At 39.9% G+C, this 14,983-nt stretch overlaps 1 non-coding gene across 1 annotated transcript; it reads right to left on the bottom strand.

The window, feature by feature from the left end:
* Positions 1-3,119: 3,119 nt before the first annotated feature.
* LOC120226381 lies at positions 3,120-3,225 on the bottom strand. The gene has a single exon (XR_005527005.1). It is a non-coding gene; the product is annotated as a small nucleolar RNA U13 (small nucleolar RNA).
* Between the last annotated feature and the right edge of the window lie 11,758 nt (positions 3,226-14,983).

The raw sequence follows: 14,983 nt of genomic DNA, 5'->3' as shown, positions 1-14,983 counted from the left end.
AACATTTCAAGGAGAAAATGTTGAGAAAAATCAAGAATGGCAATAGATTATAATCTTAAAATCAGACATATACAGATCACATTTGCCTACAAGTGACAAGTGAAAAGAGGAATAACATTTTTACTAGACACTCTTGTATGGTGTTTACACATGTTAGGATTATAATTTAATCCTAAAAAAAAAAAAAACTTTGCAAGCTAAAGTATTATTGTTTACTCTTTATTCCACAGTAAAGTCAGTCTCAAAGAAGTTATGTGGTTTTCTTGAGACCACGTGATGTCAGTGACAGAGTTGGGATTCCAACTTGGGCACCCTATTCTATCAATATACAGCTGAATTCTGATCTCTGCTCATTACTTTGAAAACCAAGGACATAAAAAGGCTGATTATCATAAGTTCATATGCTTGTCTTTCTTCAAGGAAGTTTCTGATAAATGACTTCCTTTGATTCTATAAAGAATCCCATTGAACACAGACACACAGACACACACAAACACACATACACACATACACACACAGGCAATGGAGATATATCATCTCCACGTCCTAATGAATGATGGGCAGAGCCGAGATACCACATGGTATCCAAAGTCCCTTCTCAAGATCTCCTCCAGGTGCCTTTATGCCACGGAACACATCTAAAGAGGTGCTAGATTAGGGACTGGCATGACCTACCTGTTGTCACCTTCTCTGGAGAAAAAGACCGTGAAGGTTTGTATGTTCCCTTTTGCTTCTGCAGGTGGGCGCCAGCTGAGACGGACAAACCGACTGGAAACCAACACAGGGACCACATCTCTGGGAGCAGAAGGGAGGACACTGGAGCTTGGGACAGCTAGGGAGGAAGGAGAGGAGGCTGTCAGAGGTGTGGTGCCATGGGTGGAAAACATGCAGGAAGGCAGAGCAGATCCATTAGCAAACATAGAATGAGCCATTTATAGATTCCAAAGGAAGTAAGAAACCAGGAAAACAAAGAAACAGTAAGTGGAATCAAAGGGATATTATAATTTCGTAGAGCTTATGAGGGGGTGGTTAATCAATAACATATACGATCTTACTGCATATTTATCCTCTTTCCATTACTCATGGGATCCATGACCATTAGCAAGTGTTCTGTTTAGGCATGATGCAGAGAACATAGCTATGGTGAATGCCTCAGGTAACCAAGCAGTTATTACAGAACCTCATTCCACTCAGCCTGTTTACCCTTTTGTAGATACAAATTGAAGAAATAGCAAATCAAAGTCATGGAAGCTAAGAAAAATAGAGAGTTCTTACTTATAGACTACCTTCTAGAAAGGAAATGAAATGACAGGAAAAAACTTTCTACCAGACATAAAGATATGCAACCGCCCCATGCTTGTAGAGTATCACTGCATGTATAGCAAAATTTGACAAATGGTTATTCACAGGAATAAATCATCCACAATTAGAGAACTTGTTTTTTAAATATTTGGGGCATTTACAATCTGTAAAGAAATTTTCTATTAGATGTGTGTGTGTGTGTGTGTGTGTGTGTGTGTGAATTCATCATTCATTTTCTTATTTTTTCAAGTCCCCAAGGGGAGGAAACATTTCATCCTGACAGGTGATGTCTAGCCCCAATCACAAGGACCCATTTGCCTACATTTAGTCTTCAAACTGGATTCTACGGGCTATTTTCTTCAGTTCTTTTCAAAGTTAGTCTCCATCCTTGCATTCACTTTCTCTCGGAACTGGCCGAGTCACTATTCCTGCTGTGCTCTACACTCCTATTAGCTGGAAAATCCACTGGGGTGAGGGGCCTATCGTCTTTTCCAGTTGTTCCAGAAACATTATTAATTGGCAATGCATACCAGTTATATAGAAAAGAAGTTTAAAAGAGCTGCAGAAAGCTTTCAGAGTTATTTCTCGCTCCATAGATACTTAGTACTTCTTTATAGGTAAAATTCTCCCTTGCTTTTTTTCGGTCAACATAGTATTTGAAACAAATGGCAGACTGGTAGCAAGTTACTCAGTCTTTTGTGGCAGAGTGATGAGGAGGAGATGACTGATGCCTGGACATGTAGCATCATTCTCAAAAATGTGGGTGATATGAAGTCTCCTGAAAAAAACCTGCACTTCCACACAACAGAGACATCTCAAACTAGCACACTGAAGTGAATTTATCTTTCCCACCCTCTTAACTGGCCACTCAGCCTGCTTCTCTCCCTGGGCCACTCAACTCAGTTGTATCTGCACTGTTCTCTCAACTGTACAGCCCAGAAACCTAACAGGTATCTCCCTACCCTTGACTCTCTCTCACTCATTCCTTCTAAGATTCCTCCTCCTGGACATCAGGTAAATCTGCTCTGTGTTACCTCCACTGCCACGCTTAGAGCCACACCATCATTTTATCTCGTCAGAACTGCCACAGCTGTCTTCAAGCTCCTTTTCTTTCCTTCTCTCCTCTCCCTCAAATGTATCCTCCGTACAGCCTCCCGGATAAGCTTGTAAAAAGACACATCTGGTCCTATCCATCTACTATTAATTTACTCTCAGTGTCTACTCTTTACCTCAAGGAATCTTCAAACTTCAAAATCAGCCTACTGGCCTAACTCCCATCTATCACTTTTTTTAGTTTGGCTTCCTGCACAAAGAGGTTCTAAGAAAAGGATTTAAAACAAATAGTTTATTTGGAACCAGATCCAAAGAACTACCAGGAAGTAGGGAAGTGAGACAGCAGGGAGTGAGGGCTAGAAAAAGTGAGTTATCTGGCAGTCAGCGTACTGAGAAACTGAATGGCAACTCCACTGGGGTCTCTGGGGGCCAGTGTGGCACAGGCCTAGAAATTATCTATTCTGAGGGAAGCAAGCTGAGATATTTATCTACCACTCCTCCACCACTGGTTGAGTGTGATTCCAAGGGCATTAGCTTTCCTGCACAATAGCTTAGTGTGTTCCTATTGTCAGGAAAATACCACTTTGGGGCAAGGCTTGCAAGGTTTCCACAGTAAGCAGCATCCCTTAGCTCTACTCATCTACAAAGTATTCACAGAGCACCTCTCCAATGCCAGCCCCTCCAGGCAGAGGAGACAGTGGTGAACAATAGATGAAGACATTCCTCATGGATCTCACATGGAGGTTCCCTGGCATTTCCCCCCACCTCAGATGGGTAATGTGCTGATGTCATAACTAGGTTTGAGGGAAGCACATGTCACATGACAATGTGAACACCCAATCATCACACCTATACGAACAACAACAGGATCTGGAGGCTCCCTGGATTTTTGCTGCTTGGACTAAGCAGGCTCTCCCCATGGGTATACATGGGTGATTCCCCTAACCCTTCACCCAGTAGCTCCCACTCTACCTGACCCATCTTGTTCACCTAACTCCTGCTACCCCCCATTGCTTAGTTTAGAGTCATTTCCTCTGGAAAAACTGACCCAAAATATTTGCAAAATATCTATAGATAGTTAATACCTATAATATAACAAAAATGTTGAAAGATCAATAAACTAATAAACTTATTTTAAAGTAGGGTTCAACCTGGCAGTAAAAGAAATGTGCACTAAAATAAAATCTAAAAATCTGTCAGAATAAACTTTTTAAAAAAAATCTGCCAGAGTAGCAAGACTTACTTGCTAAACAACTTGCTAAACATAATAAAGAATGTTGGTGTCTAGAGTTGGCCAGGATGTGACACTCTCTTACACTGTCAGTTGATGTTTGTAAGAGTATAGTCTTTTTAGCAGTTCATTTGGCAAAATCCTTTAAAATAAAAAATATTCATACCATCTGACCAAATATTCACAGGTCTACAAATTTATCTATTAAAAAAAATGCCAAGTAACCTAGGCATCCCTGTGAAATCATAGCTCATTTTTTTCAAAACGTAATACCTATACATCTTACTAGTTTAAAGTGAATGAGATCCTTACTAGATTTTTTTTTTTACAAAAGATTTTCTAAAAACAAAATGTGATCAATGATGACTTGCAAAAATCTTTGGAGAATTCTCAAGAAGTTAGACAGTTAGTTTGAAAAGAGAAGGAGACAAATTTTCAGTTCCTTTTTCCTCAAAAGCACCTCATGTAGAGATGGCATCACATCAAAAATGAGTTTATTTCCCCACCCATTTTAGGGGCTGTCAAGAAGGAGAGCAATGGAAGTCTGCACACAGATGTTTTTCTCCTCAGGCTTCCAGGAGTGCCGTCTCACAAAACTAGTCTAGATGCAGACGACACAGATAAAGTTCAGAATAGAAATAATCATGGACTCTTTTACCTCAATTTAAACAGTCCTCGTATGAAAAGGAATGGACACACTTTTTAACAAAGAGATGGCTTCTTTCTTTATACAGGGAATTAATTTTGTTCATACTAATCCTTCATGCTCTCTCTCAACAGTAACTCGTCTTCACATAAGGTCTCAATAAGGAACAAATCAGGACTTTTTTCCTTTGCTCTTGGAGACTTAATCTCCAGTCTGTACCTAATCTCCCTGGCCCATTACTGTTGCCATGGTTACAGCTTCTTTATCTGTTGTCATGGAGAAGAAGAAGTGAATTTACCACCCTATAACATAGTCTTATTTATTTATTTTTTGTAAGAATCTCTTTTTTAAAAAAATTATCATAGTAAAATCTAGGAAAAGGAAGTGATTTCTGAAAATAATAAAAATCAAAAGAATAGTTTTAAAACTTTGGTTTCTAAATTATTAATTATAATTTCTATTACTACTATTACTACTACTACTACTATTTTATGATGTTATTGCAATAGCCTTGGTAACAATTACATTATTGTGTTAATTTTTCTATAAAGCCATGTTCCGTCTAGATATCAGAGGTTTTTTCTCTCTCAGTATTTTACTATATGTTTACAGACATTAGTTTTCCTCTGAGCTTATTAACTATCTGACCTCCACTTGCTATGAGGCACATGAAAGATAGGATGTATTCACAAAAACATAAAAATATTTAATTTGTGTTAAGCATCAAACAACCGATAGGCTTACTTCCTTATCATTCCCCTTACTGTTAACTAAAATACTATAAACGTGGGGCCTGCAGATCGAATAGATGCTTTTTTTCACTGCATCTCCTTATTAGCTTGAAGATTTAAGTAAAATATAAATAGATAACGTTAATGAAATTACAGGAACATTTAACTGTCCTCAGGGCAAACTCTATTTCTTTTCCTTTTGTATTCTTTTCTTATCATTGTTCCCTTGACTCCAAATTCTACCTTTTAGTTGTTCAAATAGAGAAGTAGATAAAATTTAAATCTTGGTTTAAAGTTTCTGTAGTTCACAAAGTAATTTCACAAACTTACCAAAAAGAAACTCAGCTGTATGTGTGAAATTACAAAGAATAACATTTTTTTCTAAAGCTTCATGTTATTTTCAAAATTCAAAGAATCATGGCTTTTGAGCTAGTATATTGAGAACTTTAGTAAAACTAAGAAATGTAAATTAAAATAAACAGTGATTTGAAGTCATTTTTTAAGTTTATATGAGACAAAAGTTAATGATCTCCATAACGTTTCATTAAATCTTAATCTTTACATAAAATAATTTATTGGGTTAGTATCTAAAATTGAATAATCAACATTTATTGAATGTCTATCAAGGTCTTACTGTTATGTTTGAAATGAAGAATTATTTATTTTTATACTGTGGATTTTTCCCTAAGAAAATAGGGAACTAATTTTAAGACATAAGGTGTATACACGTAAGACAATTACTAAGTTTGAGATAGTTTCTTGTTTTTTTAGTTTTTAATGTTTATTTATTTTTGAGAGAGAGAGAGAGAGAGAGAGAGAGTGACAGAGCAATCACCCAAGCAGAGAAGGGGCATAGAGAGAGGGAAACACAGAATCTGAAGCAGGCTCCAGGCTCTAAGCTGTCAGCACAGAGTCCAACATAGGGTTGGAACTCACCAACCATGAGATCATGACCTGAGCCGAAGTCGGATGCTTAACTGACTGAGCCACTCAGATACCCCAAGATAGTCTCTTATTTTTAAACAAATTCCATCCTAAATTTTCAGTAGGATGGTTGTTTAGAAATCAGAACACATTTTCTCACTAAACCATTTCTATTCTGTTCCCAGAAACCTATTATTTTACAGATCTATTATTTTACCAACTGTCATAGTAGTAGTGCTATAGAATTGGATCGTGCATGTATGCATTTTCTTTGATAAAATCAATTTATGTAACCAATCATTAATCCATTCAGTATTCATAGATGGATTAATACTTGTAAGGCACTGCATGAAGGACTGTTTTAATCTATCCCCCAGATCCGGGGAGGAAAGCCAGCTTAGTAATGGGTAAGTCTCCCTGCCCGAGTTTCACTGTCAGGGACCTATCTCCTCTCACCTCTCACACTGACTCTCCAAGCTCAGCTCTATGTTCTCAGTTGTCTTGGACAGCGGTAAGCCTGAGAAGGCTGCAATGGAAGGTCTCTGGGATCACTGACCTTAATTAGTTCCATGAAGACCTGATATTTTCACCTCTGTTACTTTTGTGTGCCACAGCCTGAACTGAAATACTTCCCTTCAATGGCTCTTCGGCTCTGACCTGGGCTTCTCTTTCAGATTTCTGTTCAGGTATCACCTCACTGATTCCAACCCTGGCTTTGGAGCCTCTAAATCTGGACATTCACAGGCCTGGGTGAAGTCCCCTGTAGGCACTTCCTACCCTGAACTGCAATGGCGTAGTCACTTTTTGGTATCCTATACCAAATTATATTCTCTGTAAATGTAGAAAGCAAGTCGAAACTGTTCATCACTTTAATCCCTAAATCTAGCACCACACATTTAGTGACATACTATGTAACCAATACAGTCTTGCAGTGTTAGCTGAGTGAAAGGTATTGCAAAATTGTGAAATTATAATGTTGAGATTTTGACAAGAAAATTCCCGTTCTGAACTCTCAAAAATGGGTATTTGAGATTATGTACTGGGAAGGAACTGAGCTATTACTACAAGCTGGTCATACTAATCATTACTCTACTAATAAATTACAAAGTAGATTCAAAAATTGGACTCAGAGAAAGGTTCCAAGGGGATGAAGGTTTACAATGAGACTATTTCATTTTGTACCAAATGAGAGGTGAACATGTTCCTAAAATCCAACTATGTGTCAAACAATGTGGAAGATGAGTTCATACAGGAGTAATATCTAAGAGAAATAATGTTTTCATTAAGAAGTAGATCAGATGCCTAAAAAAAGTTAATTTGGGTTAACTTGTACATCCAGAAAAGAGTCTGGGGATCTGCTAGAGGAAGTGTGATTCTTATCCTAAAACCATATATCAAAGAGAATTGACAGGCCAATGTTGCCTGGTAATAAGTAACACCTATGGCCACACAAAGATATACGGTGAAAAAAACATCTGGAAGGTGGTATTATACCAGCAGAAATAACTACACCTCTCAGAGTTTGAGGTCTTTTCAAAAGACAAAATGAGAAGAAAATAATATCTGGTAAATTGGCCAATCTACACATGTGTAAATGAATTGCATTCTTTATTTTCACTTTGTTTATTTAAGAAAGTACCTTTTAAAAGGGTTTATCCAAAATGAAGCAGATCTCAGGCAGGTTGGGAAGGGGGTATTCCATTATTTATGTAAACTAATGGACTGGACTAGAAAGTTGCAATTAAATAGAAGGGGTGTTGGATCCCTGCTCTACTACTTTGTAACTACATACCTTGGAAATTTAGTTTCTCTGAGACCTACCCTGCACATTTGAAAACAGATTCAATTTATTTGACATGCAGGGCTATGTGCGGATATAAACTGGGCTTAAGGGCTACTCGCAGAACCTAGCATATGATATGTATTCAGGGAATGGTTATTATTACTTATCTGTATTCAGGTCCAGAAAGTAGAAAGTCTGCTTCTGCTGGCCTAGTTTCATGATATCTGGTTGGAAATCTAGGATCCCTACCAGAAGGGCTTTGGGAAGGATCTGGGCAAGTCTGGTAGGTCAAGTGAGCTGGGTCCAAGGGTGCTTCCTCCTTGCAAGGATAAGACTTGGTCAGCTAAATATCTCTCCCTATTTCCATTACCAGGTTGCAAAGAAAATTTATCCTTTGTTTTCCCTTTTCTGTCAACCCACATGTCTACTTCAACAAGAATGGACTTCATTTCAGGTTTCTTCATTCTCTGTATTTTCTTACTGCTCATTGTACCCTTTCCATCTGTCACTATTCCAAGGTTTTGTAAGGCTAACTTTAACATCTCTCTCATCAATGTCTCTTCCTGGCATCTTTCACCAACTGTAGGAAAACTCCACTTGCACCCAGTCCCCAGCTTCTTTTGTTTCCAACCTTTCCGTTGAGTTTATGTCACTGAATTTCTAGTCATTATTTAACCCTTCTCCACATCTAGGGACCTTGAATGTGTCATTGCAATCATTTCCCTGTCACCATAGCTTCCTCTAGGGATAAAGACTGACAAGCTGTGACATCTCTCCTCCCATCTCTTATGTGCCTTCATCAATGTCCACCTTAAACCAGCCATATGGCGCTTTGTCCCAGGCTGCCCTGCGATCCTCTTCTCTAGCCGCGAAGAACATCTAAAGAACACATGCATTGCTGATACAAATCAGTATGGTGGGCTGTAAGAGGCAGTGTTTTTCCATGCAATTCCTTTGATAATAAGACACTACCAAAGTAAAATAGCTAACAAGCTGTGTTGTTAAGAAAAAATAATTGAATCAGTGCTAGGTAGTCTTAGGTTTTTTTTTTTTTTTTTTTAAAGTAACTGATTTTTTTTCAGTAAGAAACTCAAGTAAAGGTAAGTTGAAAACAATACAAATTAAGTAGGAAGAATTAAAAATGTTGCAAATACTATTAAGAACTTTTACTGTCTCTGGATACCCAGTGACAAAAAACAAACGAACAAACAAACAAAACTTGCAATCACATTTGATGACTCATTGATTTCTACTAATGGGAAACTTCCACCTTTGTCCATAGGATTTAAAATAAATTTTAAAATACTTTATTTAAAGTTACTGTAAAAGTGTACCTGTAGAAATGGTCCTTGCCAGGATGGGCTAGTTTCAACGTTCTGAAATGTCTCTGAGAATCAGAGTTTCAGAATGACACACTCACCAAATGCTATGTTTCTGATAGACAAGAAGAGAATGGGTGTGGGAGGCAGCATCTCAGGCCAGGAGCACATTGGCAGGGCATGGAGGTTTATTAAGCATCTGTGTGCAGTGCACTTGGCTCTAACCCCTAGCTACTCATCCTCAAATTTTATAGCCACCAAAGCAAATTAAAGGGAAATAAAAAGAATAAAAGAGGATATAAAACTAAGATAAATTATTACTTATTCCGATTAATTTTATAGAAGTAGAGCCTTATATCCCCACTATGAAGCCACTGAAAAACTACAGGGGTACACAGAATGCATATGAAAGATGTTTCCTTAGAACACTGTTTCTTTTTGAGTTTGTCCTTCAAGAGCCTATATATATCAGAGAAAGAGAAAGAAAGATGGAGGGAAAGGGAGAGAGAGAGAGAGACAGAGAGAGAGAGAGAGAGAGAGCAAGCAGGAGTGAGAGAGGCTGTCCAATTCTGTCCTAGTCTCCTCTCTGGGAAGTGAGATGGTAAGCATGGAGAACTTGGAACCACAGGTGAGTGATCACTCATGTAAGCTCATCTTTTTTTCCCCTTTTTTGATATACTATAGTAAAGAAAATTATAAAGTGTAAACCATAAAAGAGGCTTATTGGGATACTTTCAACAACAGCCTAAATGTCAATCAACTGATGAATGGGTAAAGAAGACGTGGTTTGTATATACAGTGGAATACTACTTGGCAATGAGAAATAATGAAATCATGACATTTGCAGCAATATGGATGGAACTGGAAGGTATATGCTAAGTGAAACAAGTCAGTCAGAGAAAGACAGATATCATACGTTTTCACTCATAGTGGATCTTGAGAAACTTAACAGAAGACTATGGGGGAAGGGAAGGGGAAAAATATTTACAAACAGAGAGCGGGGGAGGCAAACCACAGAGAACTTTAATACAGAGAACAAACTGAGAGTTGATGGGGGCGGAGAGGGGAAAATGGGTGATGGGCATGGAGGAGGGCACTTGTTGGGATGAGCACTGGGTGTTATATGTAAGCAATGAACCATGAAATCTACCCCAAAAACCAAGAGCACACTTTATATACTGTATGTTAGCCAATTTGACAATACATTACATTTTAAAAAAGAAAAAAAAAGCTTATTGGCATGAACCTAGTACCCATACTTCAAATACATTAAATAGGCAAACAAAAAGAATAACAGAGATGGCTAAGTGATAAAAATATATTATATAATCATAAATTTTGTCTGTGCATCAAATTCCAGTATTCTTTCTGGCCAGTCTAAAGAGAACAGTATTAATTCCTACAGAAAAGATAGATCTTTTTGAAAGTCCTGTTTGATTTTTTAAATAACCAATAAATGTGTTGATTTACCCAAAGACCCACATCAAATCATAGTTGGTAAATTTATTGAATAATTCCCAAAATATTGAATAATTCCAAATATAACATAGAACATGTGAAAATTCTGAAATATATCATATAGAAATTCAACTACAATAATAATCATGTCTATTTTAAGTTTCGTTCTTGGTTGCTATTATAACTAAAGCAAACTATATATTTTTGGCCTATGTTCAAATGTTTATCATCATCAAGAGGCTTGATGGATGATATTTTTTTTGGGAGTAAAGTGAAAAGAATCCTGGGATTGCAATTAGGAGGCAGACTATCTTATCCATCAGGCAGTAGCTGGACAGTTATCTTCCTGGCTGCAGATAGGTTGTAAGATTGCTACTACTAAGGTTCTATTACACTGGGAAACAACAATATCTTCCATCTTTGTCCCTTTTCCTCTTTGTTTTTCTACATATTTATTTCTCTCTTTTTTTCTCCAAAGCTGATTCATCTGAATCTGAGACAGTATTTGGAACCTAGTGGTAACCACACTGTTCACTTGGTGGGTAATAGCTGTGTTTAAAGATAACATAGTACAGAAAAAAAAAAGTTTGGAATTCGGATGTTAAAACAATGGAATTCTGTGCTAGAGTTACTACTGATCATATGACCTTATTATAATGCCTTCTGTCTCTGAATTTTTATCATCATCACAATGTATGGGAAGGCAGTAGTGGGAATATGACAAAATAACAACCCACAAATAAAATATTGATAAATATTATTATATTGAAACGAAAAGTTCTATATGGAAAAGTATAATAAATGAGACTGAAAAGTGCACAACAAACTGGAACAATATTTTTAATAATATTACAAAGGACTGCCTTTTCCAATATGCAAACAGCTGCCACAAATTAAACTAAGAAAAGAAAGTAACAAAGAATGAGAAAAGATGGAGAAATAGTATCAGCACATGAAACTTTCACTTCCATATGCTTGAAAGTTCCTGTTATTTCCTACTTAGAATAATTACTAAATTCACCAAAAATAATTATTTCACTATAAGGGATATCAACAAAAAAATATAAAATACTGTGGCCTTCACCTTCAATAATGGAAACTTTTTTTGGGTTTCAAAAGAGAAGGAAATGATCATTTCCCCAAACTCTGTTTACGTAATGTAAAGAGCAGATTGTATACTATATTCACAAGTAAATCTTTTGACAAAAGAGAAAAAAAATTACCTGTATAAAGTTGAGAGCTCAACTGAAATGTTACTGAATGTTACTGAAACATTCCAAAATTACTCATATTTAGTTTGGGATTCTGAAGCTAATTCTGTAATAAGCATGATGATATGGTTATGAAAGTTAACTAAATGGCCTCCAGTTCCCTCCATATTATAGTTGTGTCTGAACAGAGATCAAAATATGATATTTAAATAACTTCACTTAGGGATATCTAGAAAATAGAACTGCGGTAGGAACCCCTCCCTAAGGAGAAAGAAAAAATTGAAGAAGAGAGAAGAGAAGACTTCAAGGTCACCTAGATATGAGTCCAGCTGCCTACATCCCCCATGTTCTTGTAAACTGAAACAACTTAATCAGACTACATGTTTATGTGTATTACCATATATGGGAGACAAAGAAATAGAAAATGCATAAAAAATCCTATGCCATATGATGTGGGCCGCTCAGTTCTTTTGGGTACGAACCCAACTGAGCGGTGCCGGCAAAATAAAGTTGCTTCCTAGAGAGAAAAGTCTCGGTGTCACGACTCTCTGAGCGAGAATCCTGCAACATTACCTGGGGGCTCGTCCGGGATTCGGAGATGGTGGATTGCCACCTCCCTTGCCACCAGGGTACTAGCCTCGGAGCACCGGAAGAAGCGACCTCACCTGGCGCCAGCGGACCTTTTGATCCGTAGGGGACTAGCCTATCCCGGCGAGCCAGGGCAAGGGCCCTGTGTGCGCTAACGGAACCCAAGGCCCAGGAACCAGCTTAAGGAGCACCGCCCATCTGACTGGTAAGAACCCGGGTTCGTTTTGGTGGACCTGCCCCTAAGAGGCAGAAGGGGAGCCTGATCACCTCCCAGAGTTGCACTAGTAAGTCCACAAGGGAAGAGGAACGAAGCTGCAACTCTAAGGCACTGGATGTAGGGCGATGCGCTGGAGTCGTTGTGTGAATGTGTGTGACTGAGACGGATAACGGGAAGGTTCCGACCTGACCAAGGGCCGAAGTGAGTGTTGAGTCCCGATCCACGGTTCCGTGGCGACTTCATACGGCTTAAGGTGGCGTCATACTTCCTCGGGAGTCTGATCCGGGTCAGGGATTGAAACTAAACCCGCCAATGCTAAAAGGAGCCTGAAATATCTCCGAGAGGAGAGCGGCCGGAAACGGACAAAGCGGGTGTGCGTCCTTTCCAAACTGGTCTCCCTCCTTCCCTGGTCTTCCCCTTCTTGTGCGTGAAAGTCATCTGTTAGGGGGAGGAAATGGGTGGAAAGCAGAGTAAACCGACTCCCCTAAGGTGTATGTTGAGGAATTTCAAAAAGGGATATTCAAGAAATTATAGTGTAAAATTAACTCCTGAAAAGCTCCAGACATTCTGTGAAATTGACTGGCCATCCTTTGGGGTGGGCTGGCCCTCTGAGGGCCCACTTGAGAAGGAACTAGTTGGCCGAGTGTTCAGAGTCATTGCAGGGGACCCAGGCCACCCTGACCAATTTCCTTATATTGACTGTTGGCAAGACCTGGTCCTGTCCTGGCCTCCTTGGCTAAAAGTCTGTACTTAAGAGAGCTGTAAAGTAATCCTGGCTCTCCTCACAGCTTCCTCCAAATACTGGCCAGAGGTTAAAAAGCCCATACAATAAGGAGAACCTGAAGAAACCCCGCCAACCAGCGGATGAGTAAATGATTAATGTGGCTTTCGTAGGCCAGGCCCAAGGAGATATTCGGCACAAGCTATATAAACTAGAAGGTTTCACTGACATGAATATCAGTCAGTTACTAGAAGTAACGACCCAGATGTTCATTAACCGTGACCAGGCAGCACGGAAGGAGGAACGCCGAAAGATGCAAAAACAGACAGATTTATTAGCTGCCGCTTTGGCGGAGCAATCAAGGCACCCCCAGAAGAAAGCCCCGCAGGGAAAGGGCCAAATGCAGAAAGGAGAGCAGCGGGGAGGGGGGTCTTGCTCTAAATCAAAACTAGGCTAAAATAAATGTGCGTTGTGCCGTCAGGAGGGCCACTGGAAAGGTGAGTGCCCCCAATGACCAGATGATTCTCAACAAGCTCCTAAGCAGAAAAAAAGGGGCCATGTGGTCCATGGCCCATACCAACTTGCCCTGCAGCCTCATGGGGCCCCCAAGGATGATTTTGTGGGATTAGCCGCCATGGACAACTATGAGGAGGACTAGGACAGACCGGGATCTATTTTGCTAGGCCCCCAGGAGCCCCTGGTCAGAATGGAAGTGGGGGGCCGACCCATTGACTTTATGGTAAATACTGGAGCAGAGCACTCAGCTGTGACCTAACCCATGGGCCCCTCTCACGGAGACAAGCCACCATTGTGGGGGCCACAGGCGATCAGATACATCGTCCCTTCTTGTTACCTCGACAATGCAGTTTAGGTGGCCATGAAATCATCCATAAATTTCTGTACCTCCCTGACTGCCCCGTGACTCTAATGGGCCGTGACCTACTAGGAAAACTACAGGCCCATATCACTTTCAACTCCCAGGGACGGGCTGCTCTGACCCTCCAAAAAAAAAAACAGAGGCAAAGATTATGACTCTCACCATTCCCCAGGGGGAGAAATAGTGTCCCTATAGCCTCAAGAAAAAACCGCAATTTGTGCCTGAACTTCCTTTTAAGGTCCCAGGGGTGTGGGCTGAAGATAACCCACCAGGACTGGCGCGAAACATACCCCCTGTGGTTGTTGCACTAAAGCCTGGGGCAAAACCCACCTGCCAGAGACAGTACTTCATCCCTCGTAAGGCACAGGTCGGGATCCAAAAGCACCTGGAAAGACTTTTAAAGTATGGGATCCTCAGGCCGTGTCAGTCGCCCTGGAACACACCCCACTTGCCTGTTCAAAAACCAGGCACAGATGATTACCGGCCAGTTCAGGACCTGAGAGTAGTAAACCAGGTGACTGTCACCATACACCCAGTGGTCCTGAACCCCTATACACTTTTGGGGCTCATTCCTGCTGAAGCCACTTTCTTCACCTGTTTGGACCTTAAGGATGCCTTTTTCTGCATCCGCCTGGCCCCTCAGAGCCAATTGATCTTTGCCTTCCAATGGGAGGACCCTAAAAATGGTGACAGGGGCCAATTAACCTGAACTAGGTTACCTCAAGGGTTCAAAAACTCCTCAACCATTTTTGGCACTGCATTAGCCTCTGACTTAGAAGCCTTCCCAGCAGATTAATATGACTGTGTCCTGCTTCAGTACGTGGATGACTTGCTATTAGCTGGGAAGTCCCGGGAGGGTTGCATGGAAGGGACTCGGCAGCTCCTTACCCTCCTATGGAAAGCCGGCTACAAGGTCTCAAGA

This window comes from Hyaena hyaena, unplaced genomic scaffold (genome assembly GCF_003009895.1).
Source record: "Hyaena hyaena isolate Hyena2069 unplaced genomic scaffold, ASM300989v1 scaffold_1674, whole genome shotgun sequence".
NCBI lineage: Eukaryota > Metazoa > Chordata > Mammalia > Carnivora > Hyaenidae > Hyaena > Hyaena hyaena.
Note: the sequence above shows the minus strand (reverse complement) of the source record. Positions and strands in the feature narration are given on the sequence as shown.